Raw genomic sequence first — 21,801 nt, forward strand, 5'->3', positions numbered from 1 at the left:
CTACAGTCTTGATTGACTTTTATTTGTTTTGCGATCTTGATGGGCCTGAGGTTCCTTAAAAGAGAAAGATGGCCATACTTTTTCAACATGATATAGCTGAAGTGCCTTAACATTTTCACCACTTTAGCAAAATAGCCACAAGCACTTCTAGCCATTATAATGTAAGTTAAGTTGAATGTCTTAAGGACTGGCCTGCACTGATGACACAAAGACAATAAAAAAAAGCAAGGTCTATGTGAATTATCCAACTTCCTTGGATATATGGTGAGGCTTGCTCAAGGTGTCAGATACCATCTTTTTCTTTAAAGGTTTGATAATAATGACATTTGCATTGACAGTTATTATTAGTTTTATGTACACATTTAGACATAGTTAAAGATCACATCTCAAAAAGTACAAATTGATCAGTATTATTAAACATAGTAGCTCCTTTAATGAGAGATATAAGACTAAACCCAGGATATATCAACTTTAGGCTAGTTAAAACCCTCGTTAAAACAGATAATGAAGGACGTAAACAGTCATATGCCCAGAGGCCAGGGCTTACATTAGGCTGTTAATGTGGTTTTGGATGTGTCACAGTTACGTACGTTGCTTGTGCTAAGCCATAAATGAAGTCACTTTCCTTTGGTCCAGATGTTTGTCTTGATCCAATCTAAAAGCCCATTGTGTCTTTTTCTCATAAGACCTCTCCCAAGGTTAGACTAAGGGAGTGTAGCATGTGAAACAGGACGGACTATTTAAAATACATCCACTAAAGACGCTGCAGTGAAGACTATAGGACCAAATGCAATGTATTTTATTTATCACAAAATAGATTTGGTAGGATGCTGAAGTCTGTGCTGGGGAGAATTGTGATATGTACAACGCTGACAGTTTAGCCCAGCTGAAGGAAGTGCATCCAGTTTCTGTATCTCAACGTGTGTGTGTGTGTGTGTGTGTGTGTGTGTGTGTGTGTGTGTGTTTGTGTGTGTGTGTGTGTCTGTGTGTCTGTGTGTGTGTGTGTGCACATACTTGGTGTGTGTATCAGTGTGGCAGCATTTATGTATAGACAGAATGTATAAATGGTTTGTTTTTCTCAGTCTAGCATAAAAATCTCACCGGAGCAGAGAATATACTATACAGTATATAGTGTATTACTATTATGTCAATATTTTCTGTGATATTAGCTAGATCAAGATTATATATAGGCTATATTTTTTATTTCATTTCATTTATAGCCTAAGTAGACATGAATATAGGCAGTCCCAATTGTCAAGAATTGTAGACACCATGTTTGGCAGGCAATCGTACTTCTCTTTTAAGTGTCATAACAGACATTTAATATGCCATTAGAGAGCATACTATATTTGCTAATCTCATGGCTAATATGCAATTATATATTTCTCTGAATGTCTGTCTAATGTTTAGGTAATGAAAATGTGTCCTCGCCGATAGCGTTCAAATGAACACACAAATAAGAGGCATGCCGCTGCTATCAGCATCGCTTAAAATACAAGACAATCAGTTAATCAGCATTCAATTGGATTATCCTGATGCACTGGGCCTAGAGTAACATGGCGTAACATCCAGCTCTTGTGGCCGATGGCCCAGCCATTGATTTATTGTGTCTGAATGGTACTGCTGTTAAAAAGGTCAATGCCAAATTTTGTTAGGGGGGAAGGGTTCATCAGATATATTGACTTCTTTAATTTGGCCATTCAAACTATTCACTAATGCCCAATTGTTTTTGTTTAGCAAGTAATAGAGAGAACTCAATTATGATATTTGATATTTCCCAGATATTTTTCCACTTTTTCACAGTTTGTTCTATTTTTGGCAGATGTAATTATTAAATCAGGTAGATTACATTAACAACTTTATATCTATTGTTAGCTATTTTATAATGTAATACTGTATGTGGAAATTGTGTTAAACTAGTTTTGAAATCTTCAGTAAGTTTGCCCTATCCTAGCACAGCACACACCAAACCCAGTAGATTGAACAGAAAAGTCCAGAAAAAAAGCCAACCAATGACTGAAGAAATATTGATAGCATGTGTGATACCCTTATGTTCTGAAGACATGGTAAAATTGGTCAACCATACGTGGGTGAAATTGGAGCCAGAGTCTGCGCAGTAAAAAAAAAAAATGTCTAGGTCCGCCCAGAATTTTCCATATTTTGGTTAAATCACATTTGATTGCTTTCTCTTTTGACAGGGTGACAGCTTTTTTTTTCCGGTCTTGGAGGTAAGCAATTCAGAGGCAAGAGATTCATGCTCAGTGTCACCTGCGGAGACGTGCACGGACAGTCATACTCTGTTTCCCCCTGTACACGCAGGGATTAACACGGTGCACTAACACTTTTCCTTTGTGTGTGTGTGTGTGTGAGAAAGAGAGAGAGAGAGAGAGAGAGAGTGTGTGTGTGTGTGTGTGAGGTGAATGAGGAAGAGGAAGTGTTTAGGTTTAGGGTCTGTTGGTCTGTTGCTGCCACCGGCGAATTTACTCTACTGTCACCGCATCTGTCTCTGGAGTGTCCCTCTCGTCCCTCTAGTCCCTCCTGTCCCGTACCGCGGAGGGACTACTTCCTGTGCCTCCACAACCTAACCAGACACACTCTGCTGACAGGCTAGGGATCGAACACAGGAGCCCCCCGTCACAATCCCCCACCCACCCCTACCTCAGCTCCTCTTTCCCCTAGCATACACAACGGAAGTGGATGGGGAAAGTTTCTCTATAGTTTCATTTTTAGTTTAGTTGCTGTCTGACAGCTGTCATTTGCTTACTTTATGCTGTTTTGCATAGCGAGAGAGAGAGAGAGAGAGAGAAAGAGACAGAGGAAGAGGAAGAGAGTGAATAGTAAGTTTGATAACATGAATTTGATTTTGTTCCTGGAATCTGGTTGTCTTCAGAAATGATGGACACTTTGTATTAGCTCTATAAAGCCTGTAAATGTGTGAATTTTAGTACACATCACACATTTTATTGAGCATTCTCCAAACTGTGGTTTATGTTACTAGTGCAAGGAGCATCATTCACTGCATATAAAAACATTCATCAGCAACAGTGCCAGATGCATTCTTCTACACGATGACGTTGTTTCCCTGGGTGCTCTGCACAAACCACCAGGTCACTGAATGCTTTCACTACCTGCACACATAGTTGCAGTTTGCACTGTCTCTGTGTGTGTATGCGTGTGTGTGTTAATGTGTGTAAATATTTGTGTGTGTGTGTGTGTGTGTGTGTATGTATGCTTGTGTGTGTACTTGAGCTCGTGCATGTGTGTGTGTTAATGTGTGTAAATATTTTGTGTTTGTGTATGTGTGTGTATGTATGTATGCTTGTGTGTGTACTTGAGCTCGTGTGTGTGTGTGTGTGTGGATGGCACAGAGGAGGTCAGTGTCAGAGGCCACTTCAGGTCAACAGTAATATGATCTGACAGGAATCCTCAAATGCAATTGGACGTTTAGAAAGTGCTTAACTGGATAAAGAAGAGTGCATTGTCGAGCAGGAAGGCCCCATTGCCTCCACTTCCTGCCCCAAACCCAGTGTCATTTAATCATGACAGTGAATTCCTTGTCATAACAGCCAGGCTATTGAAATAGTCACAGAGTGCATTATGTCTTCTGCTGATGAGCCGTCGGACGTAGGGAGCGTGTCATAAGGTTTGCCGTTGGAATGTTGCGCCGGATTGATATAAAGAGCATAGGTCTGCATGTGGTAACCAAGGTACATAGACATAGACAATGTGGGTCATGATAGTCTGTGTGTGTTTGTAAAGTATATGTGAGAGAGTGTTTCTGTGTGATTTTGTGTATATATTGGGGTCAGTAAGAGACAAAGAGAATTTGTGTATAGGCCCACATGTGTTCATTTGACCGTTTGTATGAGATTGTGTTCAGCTTATATGATTTGTGAGAAAGAGAGAGATAGAGATAGAAAGAGAGTGTGTGTGTAAAGGTAAGAGTTAATGTAACTGTGTGTACTGTATATGTAAGAATGAAGGTGAGTGTGCGTGTGTGTGTATGTTTGTGAGTGAGACAGAGAGAAAATACTGAATGTGTGTGTGTGTGTGTGTGTGTGAGAGAGAGAGAGAGAGGGCACAGCAGTGACGGGGGGGGTGGGGGGGGGGGCGGGTGTTGGTTGTCAGGGGTGTGTGGCGACGCGAGGGTCATATCTGCTCTCCTCATCAGAGGCATTCGGCTGGGCTCCCCAGCGGCCATGCGGCCACGTCCGGCCACTTCTCCAGATGTGGACGCGGGAGCATCAGCCCCTGCCTGCTGCCACAGGGGAGGGGTGCGCTGCCGGCGCCATTTCAAACGGCCCAACTCCCACCGCCTCACAGGCGTACACACAGGAGGCCTTTCACACCGGGGTCAGCCATCTGACCGGCACATTGAGCAGCATTTTTTGTGTGTGTGTGTATGTCTGTGTGTGTGGGGGGGGGGGGGGGCGTTTGTGTATCTATGTGTCTAAAAGAGAAAAAAGAGTGTGTTTTACATGTGTGTGTGGGGGTGTGTTTGTGTATCTGTGTGTGTGTGTGTGAGAGAGAGAAAGAGAGAGAGCGAGAGAGAGAGAGAGTATGTGTGATTAACATGGTTTGCGTTGTATGACCAGAAAGGAAAAATCCTGTTCAACTTTCAAATTGCACTCTGACTGCCCTGTGATTGCTCTAGCATGTGTGTTTGGGAGACAAACGGTGTGAGGAGTCACTGAGCTGAATCGAGTCACTTAAGGCACCCTGGCTGTGTCAACAGGTCACCGTCCGCCGTGTTCCCGCACATCGCAGGGCTGGGCTGGACACAAGTGTCCAGCAACTTCAGTCTCATGCAGACTGAAACCGGAGAAAAGGTCTGGGAAATTGTGTGTCTCTGAATCTGACACTGCCGTGGCTTTCTTTGCTGAATCATCATGTTAGTGCAGGAAGTGCTGAAAGGTAACCTGCTCATGTACCGTCCATCAGCTGGACCGTCCGTCATCGCAAGAGCTGTTTTATGTCAAGCACGATGCCCGCGTCACCAGCTGGTTGAAGTTGAGGTAATGAATCGTAGTCATAGAGTTCAGATGTATTACAATGACCACATATTTCCAAACTAAAGTGGAGTACGTGGTATAGTAGTCTCCATGGTGAGAATGCACCGAAATACAGAACGCACTGAAGAGATTTGAGCAGAGGTGATTGTTGTTGGAGATCCAGAACAGTGGGGTTCAGCTTGTGTGTGTGTGTCGTGGGGCTCCACGGAGGTTAGCGGCCAGTAACTCTGCAATGCTGAACACGTGCAAGGAAGAGAGATCGCCTTGTCTTGGTCTCCAAGGCAATGGCTACTTGATACCTCAGGTGGACGCTAACACAAGCTGATGTGAAGGGCTGATGGCCTCCAACTCCCTACTGGTTTTGCGTGCTAAGCTGAATTCAGAACAGTAGGTGGAAATCAGTATGTTTTATTAGACAAATGTGATGAAAGTGGAGTGGAAAGTGGAGTGGTCATGTGACCAATGGATTATTATTCCTACTTACAGTACTTTTAGTGAGCACCCTTCTTATGTGTAATATGTATCTAACCTGCATTTTAAGGAAATATTGAAATTAGTCAGCTGAGTGTCAAATGAATACAAATAAATATATAACTAGACTAGATTACATTACATCATTACCTTATTGGCAAAATTCTTCCTTTCCTAATTCAATCAGTAAAACACATTTTCCTAGCTTGGCAGATTTATACAATTAGATATTTCAATTCAAACCCATACAATAGATATAAATGCAGTTATTCTGGCATAAAGAATAATCATGTCTGAAATTGTGGCTATATTGTGGAAATAATGGCTGAATAAAACACCCTTCTACATATTCTGTACCAAGCAGTGTGGTGAATAGTATATTGTCCATATGGCTACCCCGAGCTGGCCCTATACTGAGTAATGCCAGGTAATTTTGTCATGTTGGAGGCAAAGGATTTATTTTGACAGGTTATCACTGTGAATAAGTTGGCCCTTGTTTTAAAAAGGGCAGCATGTTTCTGCTGGGCTCTGTGGCGGGGTGACCGCACGCATCGCATGATAGCGTGCACACACACACACACGAGCAGAGACACAGGGACATGCCTTATCTCTGCCCAGGCCACCCTTTATAGCCCTCACCTTCCGTCTAATGATCAGGGCCACCAGAGTGGAAATAATGCAAATCACATTTCCATGGAAATCACTATGTGTGTGTGTGTGTATGCATGTGTGTACACATGTGTGTGTGTGTGTGTTTGCTGCAATGTGAAAATGTGAATGTGTGTCCGTACACATTGGTGTTTGCACATCTGTATACGAGTGTGTGTGTGTGTTTGTATGTGTGTGTGGTTAAACACGGTTGTGTGTCTCTGTGTGTCAGCAAAGGAGTAACAGTGGTGTTTAAAGCTGCTGCTGATCGAATTATATCATGTGTGTGTGCCTGTTTGTGTTTGTGTATGTGTTTAGGGCATGAAATGTCCTGAAATGTATTGTTGTTCTGCTGGAAGACAAAATTAGTTGTTTCCAGCTTTAAATGTGCATGATTTTTAAATGATATTCATTTTTGCCCATGGAGTTTATTAGGCATTCTACACTTGGAATGATTTTTTTGTTGATTTGTATTTTTTTCAATATTTTGCACTGAATTTAAGTGAATCAACATAAAGGTAGACCAGAGTGGTCACAGGAAATGACAGTGAGAATAGTCAGGGTGAACACCAGGCTTGGTCATAGTCTTTCTAGACCAGACAGTGTGCTGAAGATCCACCCCCACATTTTACACCAGAAGCCACAGTTTAGTGTTTCACTCTCTCCTTGTCCGCTATCAGTCTTTTTAAAAATATGTGAAATATGGCAGATTGAGGAATTAACAGTTGCATTCTCAATCTCCTCTGACCAAAGAGGGTGTCTGGTTTTGTTTCCACTTATAAATAGCCTAGATAGAGCCTGCAATTTAAGCAGTGGTGATCTGTCATATGTTGAACGTTTTGAAATATATATTTTTGTTATGAAATTATTCATATTATAAATGAATATAAATTAAATCTGTCTAAGGTTATGAGTGTCCCAGACTGACCTGACTATGAACTGCACCTTCGACTGAATCCCTCACTATTTTCCATTCATACAGCCAGCATTTTTTTATTGACAGAGTTTTCTCCTGTCCCATTCACTTTAGTACATCCTTGGACAGGATGTGAGGCACGCCGTACGTGGCTCTTTCAGCGAGCGCCGGCGGTGGTTATCAGGGCGGATGAATGAGAGCACGTGGGCCCCTCAGGTGTCGAGATGGCCGGGGGGGGAGGGGGGTTGGAGGCAGAACGAGAGAGGGATCCTCTGCTGGACGAAGCCTGGCCTGCGGGCCACTGCTGCTCCCCTGGTCCCATCCACTCCATCCTGCCCTACTGGAGGTCAGGGGCTCGGTGGCCAGGGGGAGGCTTTCTCTCATTTCATTTCGCCGACCTCCTACTCTTCATCCTCCCTCTTTCCCCTCACTCCCTCTCTCTCTCATAGTCTATCTTTCCCCTCTCGCTCTCTCTCCCTCTTTCTCTCTCATAGTCTATCTTTCCCCTCTCTCTCTCTCCCTCTCTCTCCCTCTCCTTCCTTCCTTTCTTTCTTTCTTTCGCACGTCAGTGTCCCAGCCCTGCTCCAGCTCTCCCATAGATAAGATAAGAAACACATGCTTCTCCCACCTCCTGGCAAGGGAGTCCCAGGCGGACCTGCTGACGCACGCACCCCTCCCCTCCCACACCACACCGCACCGCCGCCTCCCCGCGCCTCGCCTCATGTCAGGCCAGTGAAAAGTAGTACCTTGGCAGAGTGCCCTTGACACGGGGCCAAGACGAGAGCACTGCAGAATAAGCTGCACTTTTCTCCTCTTCTCTCTCTCTCTCACTCCATCTCCCTCTCTTTCTTATGCTTTATTCATTCATCTTTTTTTCTCTTTATATCTGTCCTTCATTTTTGATTAGAATTTTGTATGTTTTACTACATGTTTTTCTTATTTTCTTTTCCTTTGTTTCTGTTTGTGTTGCCATTTTTTTTTTTAAAGAAAGGTAGGCCTACAGACTTAGTTGCGAGCCCCCTTGGCTTTGCTCTGGTTTGCTCGGTCCAGTCCAAAAGAAAGATGATGTGAGTGCTCGCTGTTTTTTTTCTCTACAAGCCTTTTCCTTTGTTCCTTACTCTGAAGTCCCAATTGAAATAGTCTAAATCTCAATGACAAAGCCTGAGTTCTCATAAACATAGCTGACAAGGAAGAGATGAATAATGTAAGGAAGGGGAGATGGGATATGCTTTTACTGGCAAAAGCCTCTGTGTTTTTTTCCATGGCATTCACCATGTTTTGTTGAGGATTAAGATATTACCACACAATAAGCATTTTTCCTCTGCGTCATTTGTATTGTAACGGAAGAAGCTAGTAGACGTAATATTTCATTGTTTAGCTGACGCGTTATCATGCTGTAAATAAATGTCTGGTTTCTTAAGTGATAAGCACTTGTTTTTTTTTTTTATTCATGGACTACTTGTGAAGTCATGGGCTGTTTTTGTACGTTGTCCAAAGCCACGTCTGTGTCTGCCGTGATCTGTGCTTAAATGTTGTGTGCATAGGCCCAAAATCAGGCAAGTTGTTCCATATTTGGTTGTGTGTTCACTAGTCAGAGATCAGTGAAAGCTATTTTATATTTGTATCACTCTATATTGAATTAGTTGATTTCTTTTGGTGCCAGATTGGCTGGCAGAAGCAACACATGAAGTCTTGTACATAGTGTTACACATTTACTGTAGCTGGAAACAAATGTTCTATTTCTGCCGTACGTTCTCTCTCCCATTTCCTGCAAGATGTAGAATAGATTGGTGATGATATTTTGACAGTGCAGGGAGGTCACGTGAGAGAAGGAGCAGCCTCTTCAGCTAGACAGCTCGTTCTCTTTTACGCACACGAGAAAAAAAAAAGGGAGAGCGAGAGAGAGAGAGAGAGAGAGAGAGAGAGAAAGGGATGACGTCATGAACGACGTCCAGAGGGATCAGTGACAGAGCAGCTGAACTGATCTAAAAAAGGGGGTGAAAGAGCTTCAAAGTAAAATAAGGACAAACGTGAATGTGAGCGTCAGAATAAGGCCTTGAGTCGAGAGATAACCTTTTTTTCCCCACCTATGATAGCAATCTGTAGTTGAGCACCGTCAAGCATCTAATGCTGCCTGGATTCAAGTTGAGATATTCCACTTATTGGAAAAATGTTTTACGTTCTTATGACGCAAATGATCAGGGCTTCTGTTTTGGTTCCACCTTTCCACACGGCTTGCTGTGTCTAGGTGACGGTGCGGTCAATTGTGAGCGTGCTAGCCAGATATATGTCCGTCAAATCCAAAGTGCTATCAGACATTCATTCTGTTTCATGGTCACCCTTGCCATGGCACGTGCGGTTCCAGTTCAAGTCCCAGTGTGTTTACCATATACTTACACAACCCTGAGCTGCATGCGGTGAATTACTTGTGCAGGACCATGGTGCAACATGAATTTGCTAACATTTCTCCTCCCGGGATGTTCCAAATGGTTGGTGTGTGTGCACATGTGCTGAGCGGCAGAAGCCCAGTGTATTGTGTAGCAACCTCCAGGACTAATCTGTTCTGTATGTACAACTCTTTCAGGCGCAGCTTGACTTCACCTGGGAAACACTGTAGTCTTTTGTATGTGCATGTTATCCTTCGGGCCTGGTGTCATGTTTTCGTTGGCCCTGGCTGCCTGGATAAGGGCAGGGGGCATGGCATTATATGGCAACTACGGAGGGTGCTGATGGTGTGTGTGTGTGTGTGTGTGTGTTTGTGTGTGTGTGTGTGTGTGTTAAGGTGAAATCCTGTGCGACCTATGGAGCCGAAGGTCTGTCTTATACATCCCTGTCAGATATTTTTGGGTAATGCCCGTTTAAATTATCCGCATGGACACGGAAAGATTGTCCCTGGCAGGGATAGCGGTGAGCCCATCCAAAATAGGTAACCACCTCCTCCTGTGAAATCAGCCGCAGAGGCTTGGCCCCTTCAGCCAAACGAAACAAGATCCCCGAAATGCGGGGGGAAAATCTGTTTCCAGAGAGCGAATCTCAAAAAAGGGGACGCACCTCTGTGATACGGCCCACCCGCACGCAACCAACAGCGGAGACCCGGCGTAGACGTTCAGCTCGAGGGAACATGATTGATGGGCTGCTATGAAAAGAGCCATGCGGATGGCCAACTGCTGGTGTCGCTTCGTGAAAAACTTGGCGCCGCACCCGCGCTCAGACTCTTAAGGGGTTGTTTTCTCCAGAGAGGGAGAGTGCTGACATTTGGATTTTTCTAAACTAGTTTGGGAGTTAATGTGTCAGATAGATATGCCCGTGTAGTGGGAGAAGGTCCATGAGTGGTAGCAGGGCCGAACGTTTTCCTTTCAGAGGAAACCACAGTCCCATTAGATTACAAGCATCCCTTGAGGGTGAGAGAATTGGGACATTGTCCGGTCTTGAGAAGATTTGTCCATGTATGTGCATTTGCGTGTGTGTGTGTGTGTGTGTGTGTGTGTTTGTGTATGTGTGTTTATGTATGTGTGTGTGCAAGTTTTTTGTGTGTGTGTGTTCACGCTGTTGCGTGCAAACCACGGTGACGCCATTGCTCTGGTATTGGTGGCCCAAGTGGGAATAGACCTCAGCTGAGGATTTGACCGTAGTCACAGGTCAAGCCGCTGACCACGACCCCGTCCTGCATCACAGCGGTGCTGAACTTTTCCATCGCTCCCTGCCGGACGGGACTGGGACCCGTGGGGACCACATCAGCTGGGATGGGCGGGGATGGACAATGCCCTCGAGGGTCCCACTCCCCCTCTCCAGGGTCTGGCCTGTCACTACAGTCACATGGGTCTACACTGCGCACGTGTATGTGTGTGTGTGTGTGTGTGTGTGTGTGTGTTGGTGTTAGTGTGTGTCTCTGTGTCTCTGTGTCTGGGTGGCGCATCAAGATAAGTGAGAGGAAAAACAAGAAGGAAGAGGGAAAAAAAGTGGAGAAATCAACAGGAATGTTTGTAATGTGCTGGACAAAACCCTATCCATCACTATTATAAGGAGAACACTGGGCCACATGCCAAACCCAACCTTTGGTTCCAGTGGATAGTTTCTGTTTTTCTTTTTCACTCTATCTCCCTAGGTCTGTGAAAGACAAAAATGGAAAGGTCAAATATGATTAACAAGGCTTCAACAGTGAAAACCCTACTTAGGACCTTTCAGGATGACCCCCCCCCCCTCCCGCCCCTTACAAAGCCCAAGCCTGACTGATAAGAGGTGTCAGATGGAGGACTCTGGAACAGGGCCTTCCCCCTCAGATTATATTACAACAGGGTCCCCGGCTTTACAGGATGGCAGGCGCTGAGCTGATTGAATTGAGGTTTTACTGACAACCTCACATTGCTTGTTGCACGCTTGTCGTCATTGCGTGGCATTCTTGCAATCAAATTTTTTTTTATTTATGTCAGTCATGTAGTCGCAAGGGAGTAAGATCGAGCCCACTGCGTACCTATCCTCCAAGGTCACTGTAGCTACAGTCTCATGACAGGTGACGTCTTTGCTCGGCGTAGGTGATGTCAAACTGTCAGCTATCTCGCATCTCCAGTTGGGTGCTTCATTCGCCCTTGTTTTCAGATGCGAGCTTTGAACAAGCACCCACTTATGTCTCAAGGACACCCAGGGCCGCCCTGAGAGTTCTTCGCCTGCGTAATCTGCACTACCGTCACTATTTGATCTGTAGGCTTAAACGACCATGACATTTGTATCTGCTTTACATGGGAGAGTGACCCTATGCCGTTTGTAAGCAACAAGCACGTGGTGGACTGTAAGTGACAGAAAGACATATCTTCTGTACATGCACGCTGTGTAAATCGGATATTATAAGTATCAGGATCATATTAGTTATGGTTATGGTTATGGTTATGGATTTAGCAGACGCCTTTGTCCAAAGCGACATATAAATACAAAACAACATAATAATATTTAAAAATGAACAGGGAACAGATTAAAATCTAGGTCAAATATAGTAAGGAGAATAGTTGTAGTACACAATAATATCAATTCAATCAATAGCCTAATAAAAAAAGCAATGTAAAAAAGGGGAAAGGCAATAATAAAACAATAATGTCAATTCAATCAATAATATAAAAACAATAACATGCTAAGACTACATTAAGGAGAATATCAATAATAAACAATAATGTCAAATTAATTAACAGCCCAATTAAAATAAAAACAACATTATATAAACCATAACACATAAGCGCTTAAACAACTAAGTATATGTTGAATAGGAATGTCTTTAGACCCCTCTTAAACGACCCAAAACTACCACAGGAACGGAGAGCACTGGGCAGTTCATTCCACCAACATGGAACCACTGAAGAAAAGAGTCTGGAATTAGACCCAGTTTTTATGACTGGTCGACACAACATACGCTCACCAGAAGACCGCAGTGGGCGGTTGGGCATGTAAGGCTTGATTATTGAATTAAAATAACTAGGAGCAGATCTAGTTAGTGTCCTATAGGCCAAAGTGAGAGATTTAAATTTAATTCTGGCTACTATAGGGAGCCAATGGAGAGTAACTAGGAGAGGAGTTACATGTGTCCTCTTTGGCTGATTGAAGACCAGGCGTGCTCCAGCATTTTGAATCAGCTGTAATGATCTTGTTACACAAGCGGGTAAGCCAGCTAATAGTGAATTACAATAGTCCAGCTTAGAGATGACCATGGTCTGAACAAGAAGTTGTGTGGAATCTTGTGTCAGATAAGGTCTGATCTTCCTAATGTTGTAAAGCATAAACCGGCATGATTTTGCAATAGAAGCTATATGCTCAGAGAAGTTAAGTCGGTCATCAATTACAACGCCCAAGTTTCGTGCCGATCTAGTTGGGGTCAGTGAAGTTGAGTCAAGCTGGATGTTAATCTGTTGGGGAATAGCTGTTTTAGCTGGAAACACCAAAAACTCTGTTTTTGAGAGATTAAGCTGAAGGTGCCGATCTTTCATCCAGGCTGAAATATCCTTAAGGCATGCAGAAATCCGGTGGGAAACACTAGAGTCATCAGGTGGGAAAGACAGGTAAAGTTGAGTGTCGTCTGCATAACAGTGATAGTCAAATCCATGGGAGCGAATGGTATCACCTAAGGAAGTGGTGTAAATAGAGAAAAGCAAGGGTCCTAATACTGATCCCTGAGGCACACCTGTGTGATGTGATGCCTTTCTTTAAGGATACATCTACTATCAGTTTATTCATTAGTTGGTATTAGTATATGTGGTAACACTTTATTTGAAGGGGTCTACATAAGGGTGACATGTAACCGTAATAAGAATGACATGACACATGTCATGTACATTAATGACATAGTATTGATGTTTATGACTGTTGTCATAATGTGTCATTCGGTTTTTGGAATGTCAAGTTGACATTGTTTGGGTGTCATCATTATGACAACTTGACATTAGCCAAGATGACATTATTTGACGGGTCTTTGTCATGACAACTTGACATTAGCCAAGAAAGAAATGCAAGGTGTTTGGCATGATATTGTCATGACAACTTGACATATACCGTAAAACTTCAAATAATCGCCGAGTCCCTAAGAGACGCCTGTCTCTTTTAAACGCCTGGCGTGGCTACCGGTCTTCAGTAGAGGCCTGGTCTGTTTTTTAGTTTTGGGTTGTATTTAATCTTCTAAAACCTGTCAGATCGTCTGTTTAAAGATTCGCAATGACACGAAACCGTTACAGAAAGGAGGTTACAGCATTGTGAATTAGATGTTGCACGTCATTACAAGCCGTCGCAAAGCTTTAACATGTCTGGTCACAGTTGCAAGGTTTTAGAATGTTGCATCAAGTTGCTGCTCATCTCGTTGCAAATCTTGGGTGTGATTTGGGCTTAAGTATGGCGCAGACTGCGCACGTTATGATTAGATGGCATTAAAAGACTGCGGTGGGGAAAAGCTAGAGTTCCAAATTGTATAACTTTTTCCCCAATATGAACTATGCCTATATGTCCGACTTCGTCATCGTTCAATTCATCCCTTGTGTTTAAAATTTGCGGATAGGCCGATGGTAAGCTTGTTTTTATGCTGGCAACAAAACCAGAACGGTTCACGAATGTTATTCTTAATTCTAAATGCCATGGCGATAAAGAGAAAGAAGTCAGAAAAGGAATTTACCTTAGACTTGGCTATATCAGAGCCCGTCTACGAACATTCTCTATATAGAATATATAACCTACTGAAATAGGTTTATGATGTAAATTCAAGTGCGCTTCTAGGGATTCGTGTGTGCGCGCACAGTTTTTATTGATGAGTCAGAGTTGCAAGTGCTGCGCATAGTTGCAGTGGAATGTGGCTGCCCAGGGCATTATAAAACTTCTCACTCTTAGACCTACTCATACACGTCGGTGAAATGGCGTATTTAGCTGTCTAAATTCGAATCATAAGCTGGGGGAGAAATCGTCGGACATCCATGATTATTTTGTTATTCAGCACCCCTGGTCAAAAATATGTTCCCACGCGCCTGGAAGTAGGCTATGATTTGAATGTAGACTGTTGTCAAATTTGGCAAATACAAAACGGGAGAAACAATATGGTTCATGCTCTCTCATGCTGTTTCATTCATGCCGAAAAGGAGGGGGAATGAAACATTAAGCACGTTCCACTTTTGCATAAATAATTCCTGAACGGTTTTGGTCAGGGCTGATAATGCAACTGTTTTTGACAAAGGACCGATATAGGCTATTTGTTAGTGACAAAATATGAGCTTTCAGTGTGATACGATCTCTTTGTAGATTACGTTTAATTAAAACGTGGTTCATCTAGTGGGCTATCCCCACTATTTGGATCTTACTGTATCTCACTCAATGAACAACATCTCAACACTAAATGAATGATGATCCGTAATTGTCATCAGATAGCCTAGTCATATAGGTAGACATTCAGTGTGTTTGAAATAATGAATTCGATAATATTTTCCATCTTTGCAGAGGAAAAGTTTTGTGTAAAGGGAATTAAAGGCCTGTCTCATATAGACGCCTGTCTCTAATACTAGCTGGTGCAGTTTGGCGATTTGGGAAAATAAAAGCCCGGGCTATTATTTGGAGTTTTACGGTAACTGTGTTTGACCTGACTTATCTTCTACTGTAGGTTTGTAAAGTGAAGGGCCTGAACAATTGACTGTCATGACACCATTATAATTGTGTCATGAATACTTTCCTTGACCTCAACTACAGTGGTACAGTTTTGACTTGTCATTAAGCTGTCACAAAGAACTATTACACACCAAAATAGTTTCCTGACAGTGTCATGAACTGTCATGACAACTTGACATAATTGTTTAATTAATCGGAGTGTCTATTCGTACCCCTAGCCTTGGCCACGCAACTGGGCTATTCACACCCTGTTACATAACAACAAAAACATGTTGCTCGCGTGCCCAAAAAACATGGCCGACATTCGTTTTTTGGTCAGCAGAAAGTGAAGAATTCTGAACGGTTTCAGGACTAATATCTGTTCATATTAAAGTTGAGATGGAAAAGTTGTGTTTTATTTTCATAATCTTTGTTCAGCGAACACATACAACCGTCAGTTTGTTAGCTAACAGAAATGTTGTGAATATGTCGTTCAGGCCTATAAACTATAAGTTTACCTGCAAACCTGAGCTTCTTGTCAAAGCAGATAGTGCAGTGGTTACAGCCAAGGGCTGGTACCCGGGAGACCGGGGTTAGATTCCCGTATGATGCGTTTTGGCGGAGTGAGTTTGCATGTGTACCAACGTCTCTGGAGAGAAGGCGCGCAATTTGAATAAGAAATCGGTTCTCAAACGGAAGTTTTGATTGCAACAATTAGCTAGTTTATGCACCAGGGTGTAAATAGCATGCAGTACTATAAACACCTGCGTACGAATAGCATCCACTTCTAACTGTACATTGATGCAAACAGCATACCTTATTCAGAGTGATTACACAGCTGAGCTATTCACACTCTGTTATGTAACAACAAAAAAACATGTTGCTTGTTTTTAAAAAAATATATATTATTACATTGTGTGATCAATATGCCAGATTAAATGCACAGGGGTGCAAATAGCATACACTGATATTTGTACCAGACAAGGTACTAATAGAACACATTGCTGTGTGCACCGGGGTACGAATAGCATACATTAATATTTGTACCAGACGAGGTACTAATAGAACACATTGCTGTGTGCACCGGGGTACGAATAGCATACATTGATATTTGTACCAGACGGGGTACTAATAGGACACATTGCTGTGTGCACCGGGGTACGAATAGAATTCACTTCTTATTGCACCAGGGTACGAATAGCATACACTGCTAATTGTACCAGGGGTGCAAATAGCCTTACCCTTAATTAATACATGAACAAGTTCATATAACTGTGTTTGGCCTGATTTATCTTCTAGATTTGTGAAGTGATGGGCCTGAACAATTGGCTGTCATGACGCCATTATAAATTGGGCGTCATGTATTGCGAGTTTAATGTCAGCATGTCGACTTTAAAGTCGACACGTCGAGATTAAAGTAGATATGATATTTCCACTTTATTCTCGAAATGTCGAGTTTAATGTCGACATGGCGACTTTAAAGTCGACACGTCGAGATTAAAATCGACATGACATCTCAACTTTATTCTCGAAATGTCGAGTTTAATGTCGACATGGCGACTTTAAAGTCAACATGTCGAGTTTAATCTCGCCATGGCAAAAATATTTTTTTCTTCATGTGTGGCCCTAATACTCCGTCGTACAAAATAGTTTACCCAGAACATATAGCCCGCATTTATTAAACATCAAATATCAAACAGTATGACCTTGTTTTTCTTTTCTGTCCTTTTAATTGTGAAAATCAGTATTTCTCTTAGTTTTCAACCTTTTCACACAAGTTGAGAACAATATAAAGTAAAATGACCTCAGAGCTCTGATAAAATAACCCCAAAATAATAAACCAAAGTCCATCTACCCGGGTAGTATGTTTTTTTTTTAATTGGTGAGATCTCGCGCTTATCTGTAGGCTGTAAATGAAGAAATATTGAGTAGAAGCAGTTCATGTCGCAGGCAAGATTATCATTCGCGCCCTCTACTCTTCTGCCTCCCGTGTCCAATGGCGAATTTGTCCAATGGAACACTCTCTCAAATCATGCATCCAAACAAAAAAACAACCTGCATAGCAGGGCAACAATTCAATTAAATTACTCTCTCGATACATTTTAGCAGATCTGGAATAATAACTCATATTTATGAACTGTAGTAGCTTATTCTTATTTTTAATCTATATATTCACTACATAGCCTACATGAAACTTCAGCACTAGCATATCACGTAGTAACATGGCTTCAACATAGCATGAAATAGCACTTCAAATCATTAAACTCAAGTTCAACTCCGATTGGTTTTTAGCTTATGCAGTAGCCTACCACCAATACATTTCCACACAATGCATTAAACAACTGAGTTACAGCAAAATAAAACTTTTACTTGCTTAACTCATTAAACACATCTATCAGCCATGTCTGCTACTAACATAAATGATGAACACGTGTAAAACACTCACCGGAGAAAACTCATACAAGTAAGTAAACTCCTTGTCGTAATTTCGACCCTTTGCTGTTATTCCTTCCTTAGAAGTAGGTTTGGTGAGAAAACCCCTTTTAACTAGCTCTTCAATGTTATTTTTAACTTTTCTTCTCAGTGTGGAAAATCTAAATATGGCTTCTGCTCACTATCGTTCTGCTGTCCTTCTGCTGTTTGCGATTTCTGTCTTCTTCTCTAAGAATCAGTGTAGCAGTTTCCCCTCTATGCAGCGCCACCACTGCCACCTACTGGACAAATATGGTGTGCAGGGAAAACATAACTAAAAGTAATCAAGAAATTAGATATTAAACTAGAATAATGTAATCCTATTAGTAGGCTATCTGCAATGCACCTTCAATATGTTGAGTAGATCTACTTTATAATGGTGTCATGACAGCCAATTGTTCAGGCTCATCACTTCATAAACCTAGAAGATAAGTCAGGCCAAACACAGTTATATGTTAAGTTGTCATGACAATATCATGCCAAGGAAAGTATTCATGACACAATTATAATGGTGTCATGTCAATCAATTATTCTGGCCCACCACTTCACAAACCTAGAAGATGAGTCAGCTGGAACACAGCTGGAAGGATTATTGGTGCTTCACTCCCCTCCCTGAAGGACATTTACACCACCCACCTCACCCGCAAGGCGACCAAAATTGTGAGTGATGCAAGTCACCCCGCTCACAATCTGTTTGATCTACTGCCCTCTGGGAAGAGGTACAGAAGCCTGCGCTCCCGCACTACCAGACTCACCAACAGCTTCATACACCAAGCTGTTAGGATGCTGAACTCTCTCCCTCCTCTCCCCCCTCCACCCTCAGCTACATAACATCCTGGACATTGGACCCACAAATGGCCGCCTGCACCACTCCACTTGCACACTTGTACACTTTGCAACTTGTTGTTGTTGTCCTGGAAACACAACACTTCTGCTGCTCTTACATAACTTGCACCACTATGCCACTTTATTTCTTACTTAGGTCAAACAGAACTACCTCAGCCTCTTATTGGCCTGACTTTGCACTAGTATTTTATTTTATTGACTGTCTATGCACAATTTCAACCAAATTTTGCTGCTCTTTTTTTTCATTATATGTGCCCTCTTATTTACTTATTTACTTACTTTTTTGTTTACTTGAATGTTATGTTTGTCTGTGGACTTAAAATTGTTAAAATATGTCTTGTCTCCACCGTGGGATAGTGAGAAACGTAATTTCGATCTCTTTGTATGTCTGGAACATGTGAAGAAATTGACAATAAAGCTGACTTTGACTTTGACTTTGACTTTGAGTCAGGCCAAACACAGTTATATCTCAATTTTGCATTTCTTTCTTGGCTAATGTCAAGTTGTCATGACAACGGTTTACATTTTCTTGGCTAATGTCAAGTTGTCATGACAGAGACACCCTCAAATAATGTCATGCCTAATGTCAAGTTGTTATAATGATGACACCCAAACAATGTCAACTTGACATTCCAAAAACCGAATGACACTTAATGACAACAGTCATAAACATCAATACTATGTCATTAATGTGCATGACATGTGTCATGACATTCTTATGATGGTTACATGTCACCCTTGTGTAGACCCCTTCAAATAAAGTGTTACCATATAAGCCTTAAAAAATTATAAATGCTGAGGGTAATAGTACATTAATGCATTTTGTGTGTGCATAACTAACATTTGATTGACTTGACTTAAATTAATTATATATTAATATAACATAATATTCAATTTGATACATTTCATGTCAGCTTTGAGATGATGGACCCAATTTAAATAATAGGTAAAGACCAAAGTCATATAATGAGCAAAATGCATGTGGGAGCATTGATCTGAGCCACCAATGTTTAGGTTTAGGATTGTGGCTCGTCGTATTAAATTAGCAAAAAAAGAGTTTGCTTTATTACTAAAATCAGGGTCTGGTATGTATGTTTACTGTAGTTAGTCATTAGATTATGCTTTGTGGGGGCCATATGCAGTTAAACCGTGAGAATATTTGGCTCAGCAAAGATGTGCAGAAGAGCTGTGAAGCCATTACCAGTAATTTGCACAAAGTTACAGGGGAGTGTTAATTACAGGAGGTTATGTGATCCCAAACTACAGCTACAGTCTAGTGTGAAAACCAGTCGGCAGAGAAACTTATTACAACATTCCCATCTAATTCCAAAGGGTGTAATACCGGCGATTGCATTCCCCTAGCTTTTCCTTGGCAAATCTGTCCAAGAGAGGCCACCCAGCCCAGGTAGGAGTGTGAAAAGACAGCGGGTCTCGCTGGATAACTGCATCTGCTTTTGCCCATGAATAAATAATGGAGACAGATCTGCAAGGCACTGCAGCCAGGGAGGGTTCCGAGCCGGACAGATCAAGAGGAAAGGTGACCATGTGTACTTACATGGATGCATACACACACACACACACACACACACACACACATACTTATACACACACATAGACAAATACATACAGTACATAAGCAAACATTGAAATCTTTGGAAGAGGGGCTACCTTCATAGTGGGGACATGAGGCACTGAATTCACTGTAAGGACATGCCACAGTATTTATGATGTAGCTTTGCAAAATTGACACGAATTTCAGACGCCATTAAGGCTCTTCACGAGCGAGAGTGCTCCAGTGATGTCTACATCCTTGTCAAAGGGAACTCTGCGAGACAAAACCGCTGCCGTTTTTTCATAACGTTTCATTCGCCACTCCACTGCTTTTTTTCTGGGGGGGGGGGGGGGGGCGACTCCCAAAAGCTGCAATAATGTTTTATTCATCAGAGGGCCCCAGCGAAGCTTGTGTCAGGGAGAGAGAGGGAGAGGGAAAAAAGAGAGGGGGGGGGGGCAGCCGAAGCCTGTGACTGTCAAGAAAACATTCCAAAAAAAGCTAAATTCGGGCGTTTATTACATGGGGTAGAAGCGGCCCCTGATGATTTTTTTTTAGTTGATTATGATTGTGTTGGAAAGTGTGAGGTTTGTGTGTGTGTTTGTGTGTGTGTGCGTGTGTTTGTGTGAGACTGTGATTGTGGAGGTTGTGGGGTGGTGATTTGTGGTGTAGGCTATGGGCGTGTGTGTCACGTACTGGAGAGCCCAGGCTTGTGTACTCTGTGGTTTTGGGGTTGTGTGGAGTTGGTCTGTTGTTGTGATCCCGCTCATCTTGTGATTCACTGGGTAGCTTTGATGATGTGGCATGTGATTAGACCGCTAATATTTTTGTGCTGTTCTTTTTTTACTTTAGAGAAAGAAAGAGAGAGTGTGTGTATGTGACACAGAGAGAGAGAGTGTCTGAGAAGGGGAGAGAGAGAGAAAGAGAGAGAGAAGCTTAAGGGTGGAGATGGTTGGGGTTGTGAGGATGGCGGTAGAGGTTGAGGTGTCCTACTTTCTGGGGTTTGAAGCTGAAAGGGAACATGTCAGGATGAGTGTGTGTGTGTGTGTGTGTGTTTGTGTGTGTGCGTATGTGTGTGTGTGTGTGTGTGTATGTGTGTGTGTGTGTGTGTTTGTATGTGTGCGTATGTGTATGCGGTTGAAGCAAGGGATGGCTGGAGGGTTTGGATTTGAGGAGGACACTACACGGTTTACGGCTAGTGTGTAACGTGTGTGTGTGTGTGTGTGTGTGTGGTGTGTGTGTCCAGTGGTGTGTGGAATGGCTTTGTTTAGTGGTGTGGTTTTGGGGGGGGGGGGAAGCCACACATACAACACTCTCAACCCCAAGTGGAGCTTGCCAAACCAGTGAGGCAGCTGCTATTCGTCCGTCCCCTTCAGTGGCGCATCATCTGATGGAAATCTACAGTGCGTTTGTCCACTTCACTCAGTGACCACTAACACACTGTTACCGCATGCCCTCTTATGGTAGTCACTTTATTTCGTTTTTTAGATATTTATTTTACAGTTATTTGGCATAGTCATGTTTTACCTGACCTATAACAAAAGGATAAATGAACATAATATGCTGTTTTGCACGATTAGCAATGATATGGCTGTATGATATGGCTGTATATGGTATTCTTCTTTTATTGCAGTAGTCACCACAATTTAGCTTTGTCTTCATTTGTGCAAAAATAAAAAATACACTTGGTCAACAGAGTGGTGTAAAATAATCCTATGCCCACAAAGCTGTTAACAAGGTTGTTTTATAAATAAGCTGTCGAAAGAGGACGGCATGTCTTTCCCTCTCTT

The 21,801-nt window shown here is 42.4% G+C and overlaps 1 protein-coding gene across 4 annotated transcripts in view; it reads left to right on the forward strand.

Annotated features, from left to right (window-relative positions):
• Positions 1-21,801, forward strand: part of pde10a (phosphodiesterase 10A) — a 114,119-nt gene that overhangs the window by 43,629 nt on the left and 48,689 nt on the right. The gene's annotated exons all lie outside the window — the stretch shown is intronic.

This window comes from Alosa pseudoharengus, unplaced genomic scaffold (assembly GCF_046254945.1).
Source record: "Alosa pseudoharengus isolate Yale_2024_CS ecotype anadromous, Long Island Sound unplaced genomic scaffold, YU_APseudo_1.1 YU_APseudo_1.1_scf_15, whole genome shotgun sequence".
Lineage (NCBI taxonomy): Eukaryota > Metazoa > Chordata > Actinopteri > Clupeiformes > Clupeidae > Alosa > Alosa pseudoharengus.